The sequence below is a fragment of the Chelonia mydas genome, chromosome 2 (assembly GCF_015237465.2).
Source record: "Chelonia mydas isolate rCheMyd1 chromosome 2, rCheMyd1.pri.v2, whole genome shotgun sequence".
NCBI classification, from domain to species: domain Eukaryota; kingdom Metazoa; phylum Chordata; order Testudines; family Cheloniidae; genus Chelonia; species Chelonia mydas.
The window spans coordinates 100533135-100547435 of record NC_057850.1 but is presented as its reverse complement, the minus strand read 5'-3'; positions in this window follow the sequence as shown (position 1 = coordinate 100547435).

Sequence of the window (14301 nt, the reverse complement as noted above, 5' to 3'; positions counted from 1 at the left end):
CTGAGCCCATCACAATGGTATTTGGACATCATTAAAGTCATAGTCTGTATGTTTTAAGGCTAATTTGTTAAAGGAAGTTCATAAATAAAAGTCCTGTGTATGTTTCAAAACGTATTTTAAACATGAACATAAAAGCTTTCCCTTACTGATAATCTAATTCTAAATATAATGTTGATATACATTTTTGTCTTAAATAGTTAAACACTGTATATTACATAACATGGGTGCAAACCCTTAGACAGGCAAACCACCCATTGGGCTCAATTTTTCTGTCAATCATATCAGTTTTACCATAGTATAATTTAACAGATTCCAATGGAATTATTCCTGATTTATGCTGAAGAGAGAAAAGAATGTGGTTCACTGACTTCAAAGAAAGGTTTTTGGGGGTGGGGGGTGGGTTTTGTTTTAAGTAAGAACTGAATAAAAATTGATAAAGGACCTTAGGACTTGGCCCATGGAGCATAGGCACCAACTCCATGGATGCTCCAGGGTTGGAGCATGGATGAAAAAAAAATCAGTGGGTGCTTAGCATCCACTGGCAGTCAAGCTCCCCTACCTCCTCCCCAGTGCCTCCTGCCCGCTAGTGGTCCTGCTGATCAGCTTCTCCCCCTCCCTCCCACCGTCTCCCACCCACCACCATCCGCTGTTCCACAGTGTGCAGGAGGTGCTGAGAGGGAGGGAGAGAAGCGGGGCGCACTCAGGGAGGGGGCAGAACTGGGCAGGAAGAGGAGGGGAAGAGGTGGGGTGGGGGTGGGAATGGGGGCTTGAGGGTAGGGGTAGGGTGGGGACGGGGCATGGAGTTGAGCTGGGAGAGCACCTCAGGGGAAATTTGGAAGCCGGCGCCTGTGCCATGGAACCTAATTTCATAGCTATACCAAGAAGTTCTTTTAGAGGGGGGAAGTACTTACTGAGAATCCTTTAGGGCTCAATTAGCTGTAGGCAAAGATCGAAAGAGTCACAGGTTTGGTCCAGCTAAATCCTGAACGCTTCAGATCATCATCCAGAAAGTATGCAAATGTAGCCTGGAAAGCTCAACGGAATGTAATTCCCCCCACAAGATTTCCCATTCTCTGTTGTTTTTCACAAGGCATAAATAAATACATAGGGCCCAACTCTGCCCCTGTGGAAGACTTACTGACTTCAGATGAGAGTCCACATGTAGAGCGGCTGGTGAATCAGACCCCTAGAGAATGGCATTTCTCTAGGTATTCCTCCTGTTAGACTGTAAACCATCGAGGGCCAGGACTTTTTCTTTCGTACAGCACTTCGCACAGTAGGGCCTTGCATTTGTTTGGGATCTCGAATAATCATTTTAATCCCAACTGAAACCCGGAAGCATGGGTCACATGATTGTATTTTTTTAAAAAAGCAGTTAACTAAGAATCATAGAAAAGTTGGATTCTTTTATTCCAACAACTTCACCCCTCGGAAGTTTTGATTACAGAATGCTTATCTAATGATGTGACAAAAATGGGTTTTGGAGTTGTGATTGATCCTTTCACTCAGGCACATAACTAGAATGTTGCTTCATTTTATTTGTCTTCTTACCCAGATAAAGTTAACTGCATTATTGGCAATAGTCACTTTGCAGGTCAAAAGGTGCTTACTGTGTCCCCCTCATGTTGCAGTAAAACAACTCTGAGCTGGAATCCCATATTTCTTCGGGAACCCAAGTCTCCTGTGTAACAGTGAAATGTGCTAAGTCCCATCTCCAGGTTGCTCTGCCATTTATTAAATATTTTAACCAGAAAGACACATTAAGGAGGCGTACAGACTAGGAACACAATTGAAAAACCTCTAAGAAAGGAAATATCTTATTAATTCATTAAGTCAAACTGCTTGTATCTACACTTGTATGACTAGAATTATGGTTCATTAACTTCATTTCTTTATATGAGTTAATTAGCTCAGAGGAGGCCAGAAATTAATTACCAGCTTATATAGTTTGTGCAGAATGGCATTCTGTTTATTTAGTTTCTCCTATTAACTTTTAATCTCTTCAAACAATAAAAGAGGTAATTAGTATTTTATAAACAAAAATGAATGCAACAAAGGCAAATAATTTGCCAAATAGTGAGGCTCCTGTGTGGAACCTGATAGTTGTGTGGTCCAAGTTAACTATGAGAAAAAGGAGATTGCAAAAATAGGTAGTCCTAAACTAGAGCCACACAATCCATCATTAAAGAAGAGCTACCTAGTAATATCTCACAGAACAGAAAGACAACCCTTAAAAAGTTTCCAGCTGTTTGAAAATAATTGCCCATGTATTCAACTACAGTACCTATTAGGACCATCTTTACTAAGACATTGCAATACACCAAAACAAAATAAATATACTTAGATCTTTGTTTAAATAGATGATCCCATGTAGTATATAAGGCAAGAAAAAGATTTTAAATGTGCAGATAATAATCTGTAGTAATTCATAATCTTATTTGTGGCATAATTTTCATTAAATTATATAGAATATGGAGTATACATCATATGTGTAGCCAGATGTAAATTTATTTAGTGATTAAACTGATTATATTTTTATTTTAACTATAAAATATATTCTGTATTTGTATATGGAAATCCTGTATATTTGCAATCTATATTTAACATATGCCAAGTTTCCTCCGCACAAAAAGAGAATATAATAGGCATAGAAGGATTAGATTTTTATCAGTAAATGTCAGTAAACATTGATTTCACCGTACACACAGAAACCAATGGAAAAATATTTCCATTGATAATCAAAATGTTCAGAAAGGCAAATTAAGAAATATGTTGCTTGAGGATTTATTAGAATTTGATTTAAGGAATCTGACTTTGTATATTTTGACCTTTGATGGTAACAATTTGTATTTTAATGGTTACACAGCTTTAACTTTTTTGATTCCCAGTGTCCTCTGTCATTAAATAATTGTCTGACTTTCCCACATAATTTCCACAGCTATGAAAAATTTAAATGAATAAAAATTGAAAGAAATGCTTATAACCCATAATTTTGCACAACTGTGAAAACTGAAGTAAATAAAAAAATGCTTAAAATAAACATTGATAAAACAATCAAATTCTGCCATGCTTAAAATTCCATATTTTACTCTTCCGTATGGGGAATACATGGTGAATGTGAGATGGTATGCTACAGTGTAAAGTTTCATCTGCATGAGAGTGGGATGACTGCATTACTTATGAGTAAACAAATCTGTATGTTATAGAAAAACATCTTAGGAAACTTTTGTTGAGTTTTTAACACTTTTATTGGAACCATTTTTCATTTCCCCACATCTGTAAAGCCAGGTGCCTTCGTTATCAGGAGTTCAACTTTACAGGACTCAGCGGGAACCATAAAACCCTTTTTAAAATATCCAAAAATGAATGGATTTAAAATCTGTAATTTTGAGGCCTTCGAGGACTAGAAAGATGGGTCTCGTTGGGCAGCTGGCACCCTATGTTTCTCAATGGTAGAAAATCGGCTCTCTCACACTAAGAAGGCACAAAATGTATATGTAGAAGAAATCTGTCACTAGGGCAGGAAAAAGACTTACCCATCCTAGACCTTGGGCAAGTATAATTTATGTGGTAAGAGACAGGAGAGAAAATACTTCTGGAGCAGGCTGATTTAAAATACGTGGCAACTGGCTGAAGCTGTCCAAGATTTTGGAAGGTTAGAATAAGTCCCAAAGGTGATGGATTGGAGGGCACTGTGCAGGTGAAGTGGTCAAAGGTGCACAAGACTTTCATTATGACATGATTCCACAATTTGTAACTTAGCTCTGTAATTTATCAGATGTCTCTCTTCTCCATACAGAGAAATCATATGTCTGGTTTTGGGCCTGGGGAAAAGCATTTTAGGTACAAGATCTGTATTATCACTATTTTGTTAGAAGCTGAAAGTTTCATCTCTTTCCTTTCTCCCCCTTGCTCCCTTTATTGGGTACCATGTTACGTCAGTCAAGCCCAGTTAGAAAAATAAAGAAACACTTAGAATAAATCTTATACACTTCATGCTATAAATTAAAAGACAATTACCATTAATGGCAGGAAGACAATATCTACTGTACATTATCTTTGTAGAAACACAGGAAAAAGAGCCAAAGTATTTGGTGCCAATTGTAAGGCTATAACAACAAATAAGGACACTGTAAATCTCACCAACATGCTGAAGACTTCCAAAAGTAAAGGAATTAGAAAGGTATTCAAGGCATGCAGTGCATCTTGACTTTGATAATATCAGTGCTTCATCACTGAAACACTGTATTCGCCATTAGCAATTCGGGTGTACATTAAAATCTTCATTGCTATAGTTTAAAACAACCAATTTTAACCTGTGACAAACAATAGAATTTTCCTTTCTCTTCCCTGCCTTCCCTGTGGTTGATTCTTAAATCCTCTTGATGCGAAACAGCTGCCATCTTCAACCTGATTAACAGATAGGCACCGGTTCTTTATTGCCAGCATTAGCTTTACAGCACAAATCACATGGCTTCAAAAGGCTGGGTAAACAATCAAACTGCTCACAACTGTTACATATGATTTCAAACAATTCACCATGTCTGAAAAGGCAGCTTTTGAATATGATTTTGCCATGGAATTTGTGGATATACAAAGGTGGTGTGTGCCTTGTCATGTTAACTTTCTGTAGCTTTGATGAGAAATCATAATAATAAAAAGCTTTTTATTTGAGCAGAACCTATGACAGGTGATCATACCAGGTGTGTTTTTATTTATTCCCATTACTAGCACCCAGGAAAATCACTAATATCTGTGAGTTAAGAATAAGAAAAAGTACATCTTTTTAACCTTATCAGTGACTTTTATTGATCCAAAGGCATAGAAAATACAGAGAAATGTAATAAAGTAAATAAAATGGATATAGACACCCCAGGGATTTCTACTAACGTTTGTATAAACAATTTTGGGTCAATTAAAAGCTAGTGCAAAATTTTGTTTTCAAAGCATCATTTGTTGCCAATCCAGTGTTTACAGTTATTTTCACCTCACTAGACAAGTTCCACACTAACTGTTCATTAAGAAAATTGGAAAAAGCACCTAGCCTGTTTCCAGACCTGCCTTTGATCTGCAAGGACAATATTTTATCGTACTGTAATCTCCAAGAGAAGGGGAGATTCATGTTCATTCCTTAACACTGGCATTTAACTCCTTCCCTGACGTAAGCTCTCTCTTTGCTCATCACCCACTCTAAAGAATTTGTCACTTTCTTACACTCCATAATTGCATCAGTCCATGACAACATTTTAGCCACCAATTCTACTATCTCTTCTGTTCCAAATTCCTCATTTCCCCCAGATCTCCAGCATGCAAACCCTCTCTACCATCTCCTCTGTCGAAAAGCTAGACCCTATACTCATGTCACTGTTCCTTCCCACTTTCACACCCAGCCAAGATGCAACGTAGCTTATACTCTGCCTTCCTACTCTGGAGACTGCCCTCACCAGTCCCTTACTTAGCTGCAATGAAGCGGGCCACTATTTCTCCAGAAATTCGTCACTGACCATACCAACTTCAACAATTATGATTCCATATCCAAACTATTTTTCTCATCTAAATCAAATATTTTTTCTAGCAAGTTCTCTCACTAACCACTTTCACCCACCCCCATATAGAATCTTAGATCCATACCAGTCTTAGCTTTTAAAACTTCTACAAGTGCTGCCTTCCACAAGTTAGTCAATGACTTCCTCGTTTCTGCTGACCATGGCTGTCTCTGAAACCCTTTGATCTCAGTGCAGTGTTTCACGCTATGAATCACATTATGCTGTCTCATTTCCCCCATTTGTTTAGTCATATCCTATATTTCTTTAAATTTTAATCTTTGTTTCTGAGGGTCACCCAAGGTTCTGTTTGCAGCTCTCTGTCCTTCATTAGCTACTTCCTCCTACTTCATCACATAATTTCACAATTTAATCTCAACCACCACTTTTGTGCTGATGACACCCAGCACTATTTTTCCTTTAAATCTTTAGCTGTCCCCTCTCTTTGCTTCCTCTTTATCTGTCATGAACACATCAACACCTGGCTATGTCTTCACTTTCTTCAGTTAAACATCACCAAAGCAGATTTTCTCTCACTTGCAAGAGATGTCATTTCTACATCTCTAATATTGTTTTCTCAAATCAGATTTTTTTTCCAAAGTCAGAGTAATTTTGTAGTCATCTTTGACCTTGAGTTCCTTTTTGTACCTCACATTTCTATACTTTGCAAGTCTGTGTAATATCAGCTCCCACACATAGCTCACATCTGCCCTACCTCAACACTTACTCTGCTGAATTACTGAAGTCATGTGTTTGACAGTTAACCTCTTGATAAATGTAACTCCATCTGCTATAGCTATTCAAAGGTCCTCCATTCACTTGTCATCCCTGCATGCAAACAAAACCACATCTTCCACTTCACAATCTCTTCTCATCTTCAAGGTCTTTGATGGCCATGCTGTTGATACCTACATAATCCCATCCCTCTCCATCTGCTCTGCCAGTTCTGGATTTTCTTAGCCTCTTTTTCACCTACCACCCACTTACTCCTTTACCTTACTGGAAGTTGACACTTAGCTACTGCTTCTGCACTATCAATCTGTGACTGTCTCTTTGCTTTCCTCAGACCCATTGTTGTTGGTTTTTTAAAGCAGCTTTAATCCCACCTTTTCTATGCAGCCTATAATCAATACACTGCTGCCCACTTCCCCTCACTACTGCTTACTATTTCCTATTCTTTATACCTCTTCTTACCTTCTGCCCTTATTTTTCACTAACATTTTACAGCTTTGTCCATGTTTGTAACTATTTAGTTGTGGGATAGTTGTATGAATTATGTGTTATAAAATTAAGTTGTACTCTACTGAGCAATTACAGCATTGACGTAAATCAGATGTCTTTCTACCATGAAATATGGAGATGGGAATACTGGACATTTCAGTGGCCATGAGCCACCTCATTATGATTGGTATGAAGTTAACTCTTCTCATCTCTGTATTCCCCTTTTGACACATCAACCAAACTATGTGATCTTAGAAAAGGAACGTAAATATACAATATTTAAACTGGCGCTTCAACCTCCAAAGACTAAGCAATGAAATATCTTAAAATAGCATGATTCACTTTCAGAATCTGAGCTGCATGGGTAAGTCTCCCAATTTCCTCCTTGAAAGATTCTTTACAGTGACCTGTAATTTTAACATAGGCTGATCTTGCAAGTTCTCCCTTTGGTAGTCTCCAGTGAATAACATATTTCATGAGCCCATCAAACTTTTGCTGTAGAACAGCAGAAGAATTTGATGTCTATCGAAATCTGACATTCCTTCCTGTAAGAATACATCTAAATTTATGATATTTTCATTGGCTTTTTTCTCCTGTTTTAAATCCTTCTACAACATTTCCTCAATATAAATCCACAAACAAAAAAATCAAAGAACATTAATCCAGCTCATCCCTTCTCCCCACATCCAAACCATTGCATTAAAGTTTTAGTCTCCTGTTTCATTAAGGTTACTTAACATTTTTGTGAAAAACTTTGGAGGTTCATATATATCCCTGATGTGTTGGTATACAACATGGCACCATACCTGTGACTGGAGGAAATGATCATTTTTTCCCTTTATTTTCACTGTTGGCCAAGGTTACTCTCTTTATCATGTGCAGATTTTATTGAGTGATGCCAAGTGAGATGAATAGAAGCAAATAATGACAGTGCTGCTGTGATGAAATGAGAGACAGAGGTCGTCTAGGTTTTATACTGAACAAATTGAGTCACATCCACTTCTCATCCATTATTTAGGGGTGATTGGGCAGGCTTGGCTTCTATAGATTTGATAATCATTCAGATGTCCATATTAAATATGTAACATAAATTTCTCATTTGGCTGTCGATGAGTTGTCACTGGAGAACAACAATGCATAAAAAGGACTATAATGTATGGATTCTCAGAAATATTTGACATAAATAAATATGTAAAAGGCAGATAATAAAATCTGTTTCTGTCTGCCTGCCAGCTAGCCTTCATGTCAGACTGGACAGCCCCATCTAATACTGTGATTTTATGCAGCTGTATCCTATGAATATTGGCCTGCACACTAGAGATTAAAGCACAGCAGATGTTTCTCTGCAGGCTAACAAATATATCACCCCTGATAACGAATGACAAATGTTGTTCCATATTGTGTCAGACAAAACCAGGGCTCTTGTAAAACAAGTGTTACAGCTGGAATAGGATATTTTAACACAGTTACCTAAGGAGTAGACAAACAGACAGCCGCCTGGCTCAAAAGGTAGAAGAATCCCAACCTGCAGTCACACAGGCATAACCAGCTATGAAGTGCTAGATTGCAGTAAAAGGGGGGGAAGCTCCCAATAATCGTATAGAATCTTCAAGGATTTCCTCTATATTTTCATCAGATTTCTTGTGTAGTTTAAGGGGTACTTTACAATTATTCATCCGTCATGATGGCACACATAGAAAGTTTGATTTTTTTTCAGGAGGGGGTGCGGGGGTTAACACAAAAAGTCAGACTACTATGATCTGAATGGCTGTTTTATTTATTCTCCAATCTCAACAGCACTCCAAAGGCTTCCAAAGGGCTGAAGGATGAATGTAACTGAAGTAGGACAGATAAAAATACCCTGTGTGTTATGAAATATTACACTGGACTACTTAGTTTACGGTATTTTTATTTATTGCAGCTTTATTTGGGTCATTCCGCCCCCCTCCCACCCACACATGTTAGTGATGCATTAATGTCAGGCCCTCCTCAGCGTGCCTTGGCAGTGTGTAGGTAATAGTAACTTCTCCCTCTTCACCCGTTTTAATTTGGAATCCTTTGTCTATTCCCTTGCACAAATAAAGCCTATAACCTTTACAGGGGACAGATGCCTAAAAACTCAGCAATTGAAGGGGTGACATCATATTTTGATACTTAGATTATCTGAATATTTTCGCTACTGAAAATAAAGTGGATCTGTACAATGTGAATATAGGCAGTTGCATCTTCTTTTAGCTTCTGATTGTCCACTGAACGGAGTACTAAAGTAAACATGCTTATTTAAAAAAAATCTAGCAGAGACACTAAGGGGAAAAAGGGCAATACAGCAACTTTCAATCACTTGCTGACTTGTTAATTAACATTTTTTCCCCTTTTCTAACTGAAACTTTGCTTTCCATCTATGGTATTTTCCCCAAGCAATTTTATACAATGAGACAGTAACAGTTGTTTGTCTGATAAAGCACGTACTATTTAGAACACAGATGTTTGATTATTATTTATTTCCCTCTGAAGCCCTCTAATACAGTCCCAAATGATCTTTTTTTCCTTTTGCTTAAATTTAATTTGGAATGTATGTTGTTGGTAAGTGACAGATAGTTTAATTATTAATAGGATCCTGCAATGCAATGCACCATAGTTTTAAAGTCACCTGGGTCCAAACCAATACTACCTTCTTCCTTCCTTATGCTACTGGGATTCCTTGAAGAGTACAAAGGTAATTACAAAACTCATGACAAATCTGCATGTATTATGTCCTTTCCTCAACATTTGTGCTTGCCTATGGTTTTACAAAGTACCATTCTTACTATGAAATGGTAATGACTCAGGAGAGACTTCTGGAATGGTTGCTTTCTTGGGAGGATGGAATATCTAGGGAGGGAGGCAGGGAGAGCGGGCCGAGAAAGGGAGGGGCCTGGGATTCTTAATAAGGAAGCTATAGTGCGTGATACTGAAACAAAGGTTAACACTAAGCGAACTCTGGTGAAAGGTAGTCTTGCTGTATTGCAATATGGGCACAATTCCAGGGCACGGCCAGTCCATAAAAGGCACAAAACATAAAAGAGAAATGGGAAGACAGAAGGAATATAATATAAGGAAAAACATCAGAGACAGATGCTATTGAAACAATAGACAGAAAAGCAACTTTAATATGCTTTCTGTATTGTAGTAGTCACTGTTGCTGGATATTTGACCGTGCTATTGGTTAATGCCTTCCGAGCATATTCAATGTCCTTCATTTGCAATATCCTTTTACTTCATATTTCTGGGGAAACTGTGAGTGAATGAAAATAGGATTTTAGAGTAGATTGTTCTTCTGTTCCTTAACTATGGTGCCTACTGCTGCCAAGTGGCAATAATACAATGCTGTTTTCACTGCAATATAAATTTAGAAATGGGCCCAGATCATGGATCTGAACAGCCCCAGAAACTGGGAATATTCAACTTGAGTTCCCAGATTTATGGCTGGTCCTCATTGCTGTATGGGGCTGAACCCAGATCCAAAAAGACTCAACTTTGCAGCCTGGGACAAGCACTTTTAAGTAGTGTTAAACAAGTGCTGTTACTTTAAGAAATGGGAGCTTAAAGACTGGCTCCCTACACTTTGTCCTGGCACTGAGTTCAGCTCAGTCTGATCAGATAGTCGGATCCTTAATTTTTATGGAGTCTTTTACTAAGTTACTTGTATCTTCAAAGAAAAATGTTTAATACAATATAAATTAGTCATGTGGCATGTAGAGTAAACCCCAGGGACCAGATACAACTTTCCAATCCTGCTGTAGCATTTCCCATATAATTCACACCTCCCATTGCACTACATTCCCATACGGGCATTATCCTGGATTATGAGACAAAGTGCATGACTGCAAGAGTCTCATGTTCACCACCAGCCACAGACACTGAGCATTTAAAACTTTATCCTAAATCCTTGCTAAAACACACATCGAAGTAATAGAATACTACAAACCTGAGAAACACACATAAGCCTTGGCGAGTGCATCATTCCCACAAAAAGGCAAATGCATCCTTTTAATGAGCCTCTGGGCCTGCTCCAGCACTGTGTTACCTCAACTTTACGTCAGTGTAGCTCCACTGAATTCAATTGAGTGACACAATGGTCACTCAAGCTCATGAACACAATAACATCGCAAAATAATAGTATTTATATTCATGCAAGGACGTGATTGGTGCACAGATATGCATCCAGGTCAATCAATCTGGGAGACAATTTGGGACATGTCAGGTTTTAAAAATAAATATATGTAAATATTGCTTTACTTTTAACAGGGATTAATTTTATTCTACCTGAGTGCTTCATTTAGCAAGTATTTGTTTAGCAAGGCTAATATTCTACAAACAAGCATGGTGTAGAGAATCTCTAATTTAACAGGTACATGACAAGCAAGCAACTTTATTTTTAACTAATTCAATTTAAACAAGAAGCTGTATGGGTGAAATTCACCCTTATGCAGAAGGAAATCTTTGCACCACTTAAATTTCACTTAAATTCTCAAAACAGAGTTTCAGTGAGTCTTTAGTGGTGCGTAGGCCTTGTGCTGCTCCTTGGCACAGTGAAATGTAGTCTATGGGCAGAAAGTGAAATTTCTTTCCTACAGGTCAAACTGATGCATGTAAGTAGCAACAGTGGGATTGCACGACTAGAAAGGCAGCTGCTGGCATTTTAACTGGTATGTCACCTAGACCTATTCAGAACAGAGCTAGACAACCCAGTGAAATTAAAATGCCCGCAGCCATTCTACACTAGCATTCCCTGAGCGCTGATATCACCGTGTGGGAATGATGCATGAGGTTAGTGCAATGGTGGGAGGAAAAAGTGCTAGCGAAGACAAAGTCTTTGTCACATGTCTCTGCTTTCAGGTAAGACAACAGAATTGACAAAACTAAAGGCTTCTCTCACAGAATTGCTGAGCTGACTAGGAGATAGAAATACCAGAAATCCCACAAGAAATCTTCTTATGAAGTATCCCACCTGATTTTTGAACTCAAGAAGTTCACCTCCATTCAGATGAACACCTGAATTTCTGCATACGTAAACTGAACCAAAACAGCACTTCAAAGACACTCTAAGTGCCTAAGTCACTTTTGAGAATGGGATTTAGAATCTTAAATCATTTAAGCACTTTTGAAAAATTTCCTCATTGATAACCATTAACACCTTAATAACTCTGTAACGCTGAATCAGAACAAAAATAACAAAATTGCTCAAACTGGTTTATAAACAGAACAAGGCCAAAAAGGATTCCTCTCCCCCCCACCCCCCGCCCCGCTCTCCCCCAAACTATGTGCAATAAAGCACAGTCATGCCAGACAGGGAGAAGGATTATATAATCTAACAGGTTTGTCACCTCTAGATTAGAGGAAATCTTCAGATTACAGGAAATCTTTTATGAGTAAGGACCACACAATATGCCTTAAGGAAACTCACAAGAGTTATTTGTGCAATTAAGATCAAAGTCCACATATGCTATACAAAACTATTCACAATGTATTCAAACTTGAAAGCCTACACTATGATTTTTTTTTTAAGCTTTTCATCCATTTTGTGTAAAGGTAACAAATAAAAATAGATTTCCCATTACCGATGCAGGGTAGCTTTCTTTCCTCAGAAGTGAATAATTATCACAAGAGAAGCTGCTTTTTGATTAAAAAAGTCCATAAAATTCTAGATGGCCATAGCAGAGAGTGGGGTTGGATATTAATCAGTAAAAGTCACCTGCAGCAACACATTTCACAGGATGATATCATGCCTGTGTGATCAGAAGAGCTCTAATTCACAAGTAGGAGAGCTTGGGGAGGTAGCAGGAACACTCTGTGACATACTATACAAACTCTCAGGGGTAAATGTTAGATCGTTACAAAACCCTGTGGTATCACACCCACTGATTCTGCCTTGGAGTTCTGCATGAGATCTGACCCTAAAGAACTCAGAACACACATAACCATTGAGTTCCGCCTTCTTTCTGAGAGAAATTACATAAAACCATTGAGTTTCTGCATGAATTCAAAAGCTCCTTCCATCCCCCAGGACTGTCATTGGGCTCTGCCCTGCCCATTATATTTTGCTGTTCTCCAGGGTGCTTTGGCCTAGTTGGCCCAGCTTCTGTTCCAATTGCCGTCAGTGGCAAAACTCCCATTGACTTAAAATAAAAGGGCAGCATTTAACCCCCAAAGCCAGAAAAGATCTTTTGGGGGAATGAGCAGCCTGCCTACAACCAGGTTCCTAGCAGTGGGACCCCAAAAGCTTCACCAGGTGCTAGTGCTGGAGCAGCACAGCTGCTTTATCTCCCACTGTGGCTGAAAGATGACTCGGATTGCACTATCCTCTTGCTCTGAGACATTCACCTGAGAGGATAGTGCTTCCCTTCCACTCCTCATGTATACAATAGAAGGAGACAATGACATTTCACCCTTGCTCTCTAGAAACACTATACACCCAAACCCTCTGATTTCTGCGCTGGTAATTTCTGCACACAGCAGGAATTGACTGAAACTGCCTTAAGGGAAGGTGGGGCCAATGTCAGAATCACAACCATCCTCCTTTGTTTTTCCTACATTTTCTCTGAGCTCAGCTTCTCTGCTATCTCCACACACCACCACCTTTCCTTCAGCATGACTAGGTCTGTGTTGTTATACTACAGCGTAGGACAGTAAAGAGAAAAAAAACCCCTGCTATTTAGGGCTGCTTCTGGGAAGAAGCAATGGGAAAAAATAGAACTGCTTTGGAGTTTAGCAAAACTGTACTAGTTGGGAGAGACCCCTGAGGACATGAATTCAGAACACGTAGAGCCAGATTCTGGGATGCTGTACAACTTGTGCCATCCCATTGAACGGGATATGAATGCATAGGATATATGTCACCACAGAAGGGATAAGAATAGCAATTCCCAAAACAAACACACTAAGATATGGGAAAATCTGGGAGGGAAAACAGAGGAAAGTGGCTGAGCCTCATAGGAGAATGCTCGCCAGTGACCAAAGGTTGCACTTGCAGTGGCAAGTGTGTCAAATCCATATTTCCTGGGGAAAGCAACTGGAGACCTCTTAGATAAGGAGTGGCTTTTTTCAGCTTGTGAAACTGCTACAGAGCAATAGAACATTTTTCTTGTCTCATAGGGTGCTGCATCAGGTGTCCCCACCCCTACACTGAGCTATTTAAATACATAATAATAAATAATAATAAACATAATAAATACATAAATACATAAAGCACCCTCATAGCTGGCATCAAACAGTTCAGCAGGAAGCAGAATGTAAGACACAATTGCTCGCTATTCCTAAATCCACTAAGGCTGCACAGCATGCTGCAACTGTGTAATTTACATCCCTTCCCTCTCTCACCAACTCCCAGTAGCTATATGATCATTGATGGCAGAGGCCACTGGTCTGTGGGTATCAGATTTCTGTAGCTACAATAATTGTTCCAGTCATAATCCACCACCTTGGAAACTGAAGGCTAATTTCAGAGCTGGTGTCAGTGGACCAGCTTTAATAATGACTTTAACACTGTCCATTTTGT